The 11,213-nt window shown below is 42.5% G+C and overlaps 1 pseudogene; it reads right to left on the reverse strand.

The window, feature by feature from the left end:
• Positions 1–4,758: 4,758 nt before the first annotated feature.
• On the reverse strand, positions 4,759–10,476 carry LOC138815697 (tubulin beta-2 chain-like; annotated as a pseudogene).
• Positions 10,477–11,213: the final 737 nt, after the last annotated feature.

Consider the following 11,213-nt stretch of genomic DNA (forward strand, 5'->3'; position numbering starts at 1 on the left):
CCTTGTCCGTTGTATGACTAGTGAAGATCTTCTCCCAATCCGTGGGCTTTCTATTGATCTTGCTAGCTATGTCCTTTGTCATGCAGAAGCTCTGCAACTTTATGCAATCCCATTTTTCCAACATTTCTTTGATTTGTTGTGTTTCTGGGTCTCTATTAAGAAAATTTCGGGCAGCGCCAAGGAGACCTAGGGTTTCTCTTATTCCATCCTGTAATGTTTTCAGTGTCTGCTTTGACTCCGAGGTCTTTGATCCATTTGGAATTGATTCTGTTACATGGTGATATATAAGTATCTAGCTTTAGTTTTCTACAAGTAGTTAACCAGTTTTGCCAGCACCATTTACTGAAGAGGCTGTCTTTCTTTCATTCTATTTTTTTATCTCCCTTATCGAAGATTAGATGGCTATAGGTCTGTAGGTTCATTTCTGGGATTTCAATTCAATTCCATTGGTCCTGAGGTCTGTTCTTGTGCCAGTAACTAGCTGTTTTGATTACTATGGCTTTATAGTAGAGTTTGAAATTTGGTATTGATATTCCTCCAGCAGTGTTCTTTCCGTTGAGGAGCGTTTTTCCTATTCGGGGTCTTTTATTGTTTCAGATGAATTTTTGGATTGCCTCTTCTATTTCCTTGAAGAATGAGGTTGGAATGTTGATAAGTATCACATTGAATTTGTAGATATCCTTGGGAAGTATTGCCATTTTCACGATGTTAATCTTTCCAATCCAGGAGCATGGGAGTTTTTCCCATTTTCTAAGTACCGTTTTTATTTCATTTTTCGTTTTTGAAGTTTTCATCATAGAGGTCCTTCACTTCTTTGGTTAAGTTAATTCCTAGGTATTTTATTTTTTGTGGGGCTACTACAAATGGAGTTGCTTTCCTAATTTCAGCCCCACTTTTCTAACATTTGTTACCTTTTCCTCCTTTTGGTGCTGGGGACTGAACAGAGAGTCTTGTGCATGCCAGGGATGTACTCTACCATTGAGTTGCATCTTCACTCAGAGCTTTGCTTATCATACTAGTCAAGGACTCTATTAAATATTTGATACAATTACCAAGGTACATGAAAATAAGGCAGATGCTGCACTTAGCATTTGGACAAAATAATCACCCTGTCTATAGGAGTCACCTCAATGTTGGCTTGTGTGGCAATGAGTGCAGACCTCTGGCTAGGAGGAAACAAAAGCCATGCCTGAGAAATATATGGTGATCTACTGATATAATTATCAAGAAGAGTTTTCTGAGGGGTGAGGCAAGAGTTATTAATTGTGAAACAAGAACTACTTCGTCAAGAGTGTAAAGTAATAATCCAAAGCCACCAGAAAAGGCTCATAAATGAGTATTTAAGAGAAAACAAAAAAATATTCTTAGTCATTTGTTGTTGGGGGATTTAATTTTTTGAGTTCCAAGTATATTTTAGATATGAGACCCTTGTCCGTTTTATGGCTAGTAAAGATCTTCTCCCAATCTGTGGGCTTTCTATTGATCTTGGTAGCTATGCCGTTTGCCATGCAGAAGCTCTGCAACTTTATGCAATCCCATTTGTCCAATCTTTCTTTGATTTGTTGTGTTTCCTGGTCTCTATTCAGAAAATTTCGGCCTGAGCCAAGGAGACCTAGGGTTTCTCCTATTCCATCCTGTAATGTTTTCAGAGTGTCTGCTTTGACTTCGAGGTCTTTGATCCATTTGGAGTTGATTCTGGTGCAGGGTGATATATAAGGATATAGCTTTAGTTTTCTACATGTAGTTAAAAAATTTTGCCAGCACCATTTACTGAAGAGGCTGTCTTTCTTCCATTCTATTGTATCAAATCCTCAAAGAAACAACTGCCCAATAAATAAGTGGGCTAAAGACTTAAAGAAAAACTTCTCTGAAGTAGAAAGAAGGATGGCCAATAGACACATCCCTAGCCATAAAAGAAATGCAAATCAAAGCAACATTGAGATACCACCTCACAACAGTTAGAATGGCAAAAATCAAGAACTCTAACAACAACAGATGCTGGAGGGGATGTGGACAGAAGGGAACCTTACTTCATTGTTGGTGGGAATGTAAACTTGTTCAACCACTTTGGAAAGAAGTATGGAGGTTCCTCAAAAGACTTCACATAGACCTCCCCTATGACCCAGCAATCCCACTTTTGGGCATTTACCCAAATGTTTACAAACAAGATCACACTAAAGCTTCCAGCACAACTATGTTTATTTCAGCATTATTTACCATAGCTAAGATATGGAACCAACCCAGATGCCCTTCAGTAGATGAATGGATCAAGAAAATGTGGTATATATACACAATGGAATTCTATGCCTCCATCAAAAAGAATGACATTGCCCCCTTTGTTAGGAAATGGAATAACTTGGAAAAAAATATATTAAGTGAAGTAAGCCAGGCACAAAGAAACACAGGTCCCATGGTTTCCCTTATTTGTAATATCTAGTATATGTATGAGTCAAGTGGAAAAAGTAAGATAATGTTATGTTAGGAAAATGAATCCTTAGATAGGTATCTTAATGTTTTTTTTCTTTCATGCATGTGTTTCTAATGCATTTATAAGATTATTTCTTTGTTGCTTTGTATGTCCCTCCCCCACAGTATAACCCCCGCTTTCAATATATTTGATGTCAGTATAACTTGTGGAGGAGATGGGGAAAAACAAGTCGTTTAAGGATTCAGATGGACCTGTTGCAACAATGAAAAGTACAAATTGTCATGTCAAAAACGAGCTTTACAATGTCGGTGGGGGGGAGATGGGGAAGGATTGGGTGGGCGGGGAGGGGGGAGGCTGGGAAGGGAGGTGAAGGGTAAACAAAGGAGGAGGCTGCAATGCTTGGTAAGAAATGTATTCATTATCTTGCCCATGTAATTGTAACCCCTCTGTACAGTATGTTCACAAATAAAATAAAATTTAAAAAATATTCTTAGTCAAATACTGGTAGATACGCTAGGTGGGACCTCCATCACAGCTTGGCCTCAATCCTTAACCCACTGAGGAGTGAGAGTGCTTTGGCCAGACCTGCCTTCAGTTCTGACCCAGCAGCCTTATTGGGTTTGGGGATCATCCAACCTGATCAGTTCCAGTACTAGAGTCCCAGGAATGTCAATTTGCTGGCCAACACCTACTCCCTAGGACTCCCACATTAGAAGCTAATTGCACTTTGATATACCTTGGGGCAAGGACAGAAAACATCTTGCTTCTAGTCACAGATCACCCCCTGGGGAAGTTTACTTTCTAATGAGTGAGATCAGCTTGGCTTAAAGATCTATACCTCACTCATCTCCACCCTACTCCAACCTCAGGCCTGGTAGAGGAAAGCTTAGGGAAATTACTATTTCCCAACTTTACTAGCAGCAAGGAACTTGCACCTCACCCAGTTGTATCTTTTCCTTAGAGCTTTCTAAAAGTTGCTAAATTCCCATAGGTCCTGTTTCTGAATAAAAAGGGGCTTACAGGTTATTGGTGGCCATGGAGGAATGCCTGGCACAGACAACCTACCTGAAGCCTCACTGCAAGAAGAGTGAAAGATTCTGGCAAAAAGAACCCTTGACTGATGTGGCCTCCTGTGAAAACAGAAGTGTTCGACCTCTTCCTGGCCATTGTAGGTTCTAAGCAATTGAGATTTCCATCTTACTCATGTAAAGTAACCATACCCAACAGGCTAGCTCCATGCATCCCTTTTGTCCTTACAACTCCCCCTGGGCCTCAGATAGCTTTGAATGCTGGAAAAGTGAGTATGAGAATGGGTCATTGGGCCATGTCTCCCCTTCTCTCCTTCACTTGGAAGGAATCAAGCAGTTCTTGATACACTATGGGGCTGGTCAGCTTTTCACTCCCTCAAAGAGCTAGACTCACTTCTGTCCTTAATGTTGCCAGATGCCTTGAGAAACTACCCTGGCAACCAAGATCTTGCACTCATCCTGTGAGTTCTGCTTCACTGTAAACTGAACTGTAAGCACAGGGATCGGGGTTCCTGCTACAGTTTCTGGAGAATGTGTCTGCAATCCCTCTGATGGGGCATGAGACAAGAACCTATCATTCTGTGAAGGAGAAGTAGATCTGTAATGGCCAGTATTCATAACTGCCTTTTGTGGTTCCATTCCCAAAGAGGAATGTGTAATGGGTGGCAGGTATAGCCAGTCCTGTGTCAGAATAAAGGAGGAAGAGGCCCTGCTACCTCAGTGCCCAGACAAGCCTTGAATGTCAATCCTGTCAGTACTCCAAACATCAAATTGGTACTAGGAAAATTGTAACATCTAGTTTTAGTTTTCTTTCTCTTCAAACTGCATTTTTGCTACTGGCATGCTATTGAGAGATTGCTAACTTTAAAACTGGGCCAGGGAAAATAAAAAATATTGGCATTTGCCATACTCCTCTTCAAAATAGCGGGAATACCATGAATTTGAAACTCCTCTTGAGCACCAGTCCTACATTGCTAAGATTAAATCCTGCTGGCCACCTTTATATTTCAAATACGTTGAAAGAATAAAAGGGATTCTTAAGAAGAATAAGGGCTAAGAGTATAAAATGTATACTTCTTTATTTATATAAATAAGGCTTTCATACAATTATATTTAAAAGAAATCTGTATTTTTACATTCACCACCAGTGAGTTTCTGACAGGAAAGGCTGTGCATAATGATACACAGCAAGGATCCCACTCCAGGACAACAGGAGCTCAGGAAAGCACCATTAATTTGAGAAGTAGGCAGGCTCTGACACTCCTGTTGCACTGCTAGCAATGGGAAGTCTTAAACTAGTTCCTACACCAAGTCTTCTTCAAATTCCCCCTGTTCATCAGCAGTGTCATCTTGGCACTGCTGGTACTTGGACACCAGGTCATTGATATTGCTCTCAGCTTCAGTGAACTCCATCTCATCTATGCCCTCACCTATGTACCAGTGCAAGAATGCATTGCACTGGAACATGGCACTGAACTGCTCTGAGATGCACTTGAAGGGATCCTAGATGGCTATGTTGTTGCAGATGAAGGTGGCCGACATCGTGAGTCTATGTGGGGGTGGGGTGGGGGGGAAGGGAAGGGGGGATGTCACACACAGCCGTCTTCACATTGTTGGGGATCCAGTCTCCAACGTAGCTGCTGTTCTTGTTCTGCATGTTGAGCATCTGTTCATTCACCTCTTCATGGACATGCAGCCTTGGAAGATGGCAGCCGCTGTCAGGTAGCAGCCATGGCGGAGATCACAGCTGACCATCAAGTTCTTAGGGTCAAATATCTGCTGGGTGAAGCTCGCGCACTGAGAGAGCATGGTACTGCTGACTGGCACGGCTGGCCAGGGGCACAAAGCCAGGCATGAAGAAGTGCAGGCGGGAAAGAGCACCATATTCAAGGCCAGCTTGTGCAGGTCTGCATTCAGCTGGCCAGGGAAGCACAGGCAGATGGTAACCCCGCTGTTGGTGCCTGACACCAGGTGGTTCAGGTCGCCATAGTTGGGCGTGGGCAGCTTCAAGTTACAGAAGCAGATGTTGTACAGGGCCTTGTTGTCGATACAAAAAGTTTTATCTGCATTTTCCACCAGCTGGTGGACAGAGAAGATCGCGTTGTAGGGTTCCAGCACTGTGTTTGACACCTTTGGGGAGGGCATGACACTGAAGGTGTTCATGGTGAGGTTTGGGTACCCCTGTTGAATATTGTTGAGAATCAGGGTGCCCATGCTTGACCCGGTGCCACCTCCCAAAGAGTGGGCCAGCTAGAAACCCTGTAGACAGTCACACCTTTCTGACTTCCGCCTCACCACATCCAGTACCGGCTCCACCAGCTCAGCTTCCTCTGTGTAGTAGCCCTTGGTCCAGTTATTGGTTGCCCCGCTCTGGCCTATCAGACACAAGCCATGATGGGACACACACTCCAAGAATATTTACTGTGCCATTTGCATTGTGAAGACAACAGGACTCTTCTGAGCCAACCTTTGCTTTTAATTTAGATAACTTTGGTGAAATAAAGGAAATGTTTTCATTGTATCTGGGACCCTACAAATCACCCAGGTTCTAAAGAAATAAAGACAATGTGGAGGAAGATACATTTTAACCCAAATCAACTACTTGTAGAAATGAAGAACAGAGCCTGCCTCAATACTGGAAATGTAATTAGTTTCACAGGAGGGACAGGAGCACATTGTGATCATAGGAAAGCTAAGCTGCAAGCACTTGTCTGCACCTTGCTCACACATAGCTATGCTTTGATTTCTGGTGTCCTGAAGTAGTTCTCTGTTATTGCCGGGCCTTTGAAATGACCAGCAGTGCTGAAACCTTGTTGGCGGCTTTCCCTGATTGCTGATCTTTCCCTTCAGAGGCTTCTTTGTCATGGAGGGCTTGCAGAGTTGCACTGATCTGAGCTGTCTGAGTGGCCAGGGGCATGACTCCAGTGGACTGGAATAGGTGGGTTAGGTGAGGACAATATCTAGGTGTATAAAGGCTCAGCCCAGCACTGGAGTGCCTGGATGTTAGGACCCATAGACCATGATGACATACCAAATATGAAGTTGTCTGGCCTGAAGCTCTGGCCAAATGGTCCTGATCTCACTGAGTCTAAGGTTCCCGGCTCTAGGTCCACCATGATGGCCCGAGGAACATATTTTTTGCCTGTGGAGACAAGAGTTGACTTAGGCCTATAATTGACAAGAAACTTAGGGGCAGAGCTTATGATTCTGAGTGACTCTCAGCATTCATTACAGAAATTACAGCATTTGAGACATGGAAACAGAAAAGATTGGTTCAGCCATTGAGGGATTTTTTGAAGAGGAGATTAGCAGTGGTTCTCTCACTTCAGCCCTCCCTTCTTTTCAGGCCTCCTGGTCACTTCCGCCTTTTGCACACCATCCCATCCCTGCCAATCCTCCAGGGCTAGTCAGTCTTTACTGATGCAGTCAATATAAGCTAGCTTATGTGGATTCAGAACAGGCAGAAGAAAGTAGAAATGCATTTGGAAGGTGGATGGAAAATGCCTCTCAACTGTGACTACCCTTTTTGCCCCTTGGCCAATGAGACAGTCATGAGACAATCAAATTGCTTCAGCTTTCTTGTCATCAAGAGGTGATTCAAACTTATGCATTCTCTTTCTTGACACTGTCTCTCAAATTACAGAGGAACAATATGGTAATCTTGCTTCACAAAAAAAAATGGAAAAGACAACATTGAAGGAAAAGCTCATTGCTTCATGATGAGTGTTGGGCTGTTAAGAGCCAGTTGTCATTGTTGGAGTTTTTTAAAGTTACTCACCCATAAATCCTTACAGGTGTCTTCCTTGCCAAGGTAATTCAAGTCATTGATTGATATTACCCTTTAAAACTTCCATGGAGATGTTGAATATTTTTGTGATTACCATCTTGTTGTGAGATGAAATCCATTTCTGACTTAGTAATGAATGGACTTGAGAATTCTGATAATTCTCTTAGAACTTCAATTCTGAAGGAAGCTAAATAAATCTTGATAGGATAAGAACAAATATATGTGAACTAATCCTTCCTCTTCATCCCTTTTCCTTCCCCAGTACTGTTAATTGGGCCACTGGCTCTTCTTCTCCAGTTCCAAATGCCTCAGGCCTTAACCCATTCTTTCTCCACCTCCTCGCATTTTTCTCGTCTCCATTCCTGCCAGTTTTCATCTTCAGGTTCACCTTTAATTCACCTGCTATTGTCTCTGCACATTCCAACACTGTAGATTCCACCAAATGTGGCTTGTCAAGGGAAATAATTATACACTATTTTCTTCTCATATACTTGTACTGTACTCTATAGTAAATCCACTGGCTACATAGCATGTACCTGTTATTAAGTATGATGTCATGTAGAGACACTTGAATGTGTGTGGCAGATTATTTGTAGGTTCTATACAAATACTATTTTATATAAAGAACTTGAGTGTGTGAAGATGTTGTTATTGGTGGGGGTCCTCGAGCCCATTCCATGAGGATACTGAGGGGTGATTGAATTTTAAGTAATGGTGCTGTTTTCATACTTCTTTAAATGAACTTATGAACTTATTAAAAGACTATTTTTTCAGCCCTTTGTTTATGGATCAAATCTATAATCCTAGCTAATCAGGAGGCTGAGATCTGAGGATCATGCTTCAGTGTTGGCTCAGAAGGGAAGGAATGTACTTGGAACTCTTATTTCCAATTAACCACACACACGCACACACACACACACACACACACACACACACACACACACACACGCACCACAACACAACACAAAGCTAGAAGAGAAGCTCTATCAATTGAGCCACTAGTAGACTTCCATGTGAACAGTGACCTGATTGAGCCTCACAGGTGTCTGCTGGACCAGACATCCATTAAAAGGGCTAAAGGATGCAGATATCTCATACAAGCTGTGTGACATCTCTGATTGGGTCTGGGATGGATATGGCCACAGACTGTCCTATGACCTTGAGAGTCATATAGCTCTCTCCTACAGACAATTAAACCCTGTACAAAGCATCCCAGTAAGTACCTTCCCTTAGGACCCCTCCTGTCTAGCAAGACATTTGATATTCTCTTCTTCAATAAATCATTGCTGTTTTATTCTTCCCTCTGCATCCATGAACTCATTCTTTGAGATCATAGAGACAAAAGATGTGATTCAGTTATTAGGTTTTCAGTATCAACATGATGGCCTGCTTCAAAACAGAACTTTTTTCTGCTTCCTGGGCACCAAAGCTGGTGGATCCTGAATGCTTTTATCTTGAGCCCTTTTTGTGTTGCCACCAAACCTGTGCTAGAGTATCATCAGTGCCCAAGGGACACACCGGGAATGCGTTTGTTCCAATCATACATGGTATACCTAGGTGTTGAGTCTGCAAACATGATGGGTACTCACAGATGTGTGACTTAGTGATGTCAGCCACTCAGCACAAGGTTTCCCTGGACCAGAGTCTCATCTCCATGCATTGAGTGGATGATAGGTGAAACCTTTGTTTCTCATACACAGATTATATCCTGATTGTTCCTAGCAAATGAATTCCATAGACCACAGGGGAAACAAGCTGAATCCTTCTTTTAGTCATTTCTTCCCTAACACTGACACATCTGCTCCTTGAAGACACCATGGCCACATACCTCTCAGTAGAGGCTTTCCAAGACCCTACTCCATCATGTCACCCACCCACTTCAGATCTTTTAGCAGCCACTTTCCTCTAATAAACACTTCCCTCACGTCCAGCCTCCCCTATGAAAGTCTTCACTGTTGGGTTTTTATCCTAATGTAGGGGTCACATGCTTAACTATCAAGGTCATGGTTATTTGATATCTTTGGGGTCTACACACAGGACTGCTCAGGGCCATATTGATCCAATGTCTATGGCTCTGTTCACAAGACTGCTCAGTGCCATGGTGATGGGATGTATAGTGTCTGCATATGGGACTGCTCAGTACTATAGTGAATGATGCAGAATATCCATAGAAGGGCACCATTTTCCCATTGAGATTTTCAGCTTTCATTACTTGTGTATAGCTGGTATTCCACACAGCACTCTAAAATCTATGGGAATTTAGGAGAGAGCCTCTTTATCATGAGTTAGCAGAGAATGGAATAAAATAGAATATTCAGCTGTAGTGATGGTGGCTCTAGCTGGTATTTCTTGATACTCAGCAGACTAAGATCTGAGGATCTAAGTTCAAGGCCAGTCCAGGCAAGAAAATTCAGTGAGATTCTTATCCCTAATTAACCACCAAAAATCCCGAAGTAGAACTATGACTGAAGTGGTAGAGCACTAATCTTCAGCAAAAAAAAAATCCAAATCAATGTTTATGCATTAATTTAAGCCTTACGACCAACACACACACACACACACACACACACACACACACACACACACACACACACACACACACACACACACAACCATTTGTCCAGCACTGGTGGCTCACACACCTGTAATCCTAGCTATTTAGGACGCTGAGGTCTGAACTTCAGAGTTTCAATCCAGCCTAGGCAGAAAAGTTTGAGACTTATCTCCAATTAACCACCAGAAAACCAGAAGTGGTCCTGTGGCTCAAAGTGCAAAAGCACTAGCCTTGAGGGACAGTGTCTAGGTCCTGAGTTCAAGCCTTTCGACTGACAAGAAAAATAAAATGTAACACCTGGATCAGGTCCTTTGTCTCCTTTGTTTGAGGAAAGAGTCTACAGACAAAAAGGAAGAGGTAAGACAGCATAACTTTATTGAAGGAAAAGACCATCAGAACCCTTGCTAGACAGGAAAGGCCCATGGGAGGGAAGGCACTAGTTGGTGTGGGTTATGTAGGTATTAATGAGGTGTCTTTAGGAATGAACTATATGTCTCTCAAGACCATTGGACAGTCTGCAGGTCATATCACTCCCCAGGCCTAGTCAGAAGCTCCACAAAGCCAACCCAAGATCTTTATGCATTCTTTAGTCCTTCTGAGTAAGTTATAATTTTGGTACCTACCTCTGGGGTATAGTCACCTCATCACAGTGTTCATTGTTCCAGGGGCGATGGGCCATGATATGATGTCAAGGAGCCCGCACACAGGACTGCTCAAGGCCAAAGTAAAAGAGAACTTCTATGGGAGAGAGACTTTGCCTCCATTGCACAGACATGCTCTTTTTATGCTCTGATAACTCTGGGCGGTTTTTCCATGTTTTCTCATTTTTTTCTCCAATGCTTTAGATGGAAACCAGGACATCATGCATGTAAGGCACGCACTTTCCCATTGCACTTATATTTCTTTCCTTGGATTTGTTTTTAAATGAGCAGTAGATTTCATCTTTGTGTATAGGAAAATAGTTATCAAATATCTCCATTTTAAAGGTTTCAGCTGATGAAGTAGCACAGTATTTTTTATAATCTAAAATAGAGATATTCTGCCTTGGATATGTCCAGAGGCCTCAGACATAAAAAGGCTTGGGATAACTGCTGTGCAATTGGAAAGGCCAGGCTGAAGCCTTTTCCTTTTGCCCCAGCTTGCTGTTGCACCAGTGCTCCTTTCACCAGAAATGCTCATTTTCTCCATTTCTGCTCTTTGACACTTAGCTAGAGGAGTCAGCTCCAGCCCTCTGAGAACTCTCTATGGGGGTGCGGAGTGGGGATTCCAGTATGGGAGAGGGCTTCTCTTCCCCCTCCATCTTTTGTGCTGGTCTTGGGCTTGATCTCAGGGACTGGCTCAGTCAGTTTTTCTGTTTGTTTATTTTTTCTTGTTTGTTTGATTTTTAGTCAAGAGCAGACCTTAGGCAACAGTTTC

This window comes from Dipodomys merriami, unplaced genomic scaffold (assembly GCF_024711535.1).
Source record: "Dipodomys merriami isolate MVZ:Mamm:240054 unplaced genomic scaffold, mDipMer1.0.p SCAF_66, whole genome shotgun sequence".
NCBI classification, from domain to species: Eukaryota; Metazoa; Chordata; class Mammalia; order Rodentia; family Heteromyidae; genus Dipodomys; species Dipodomys merriami.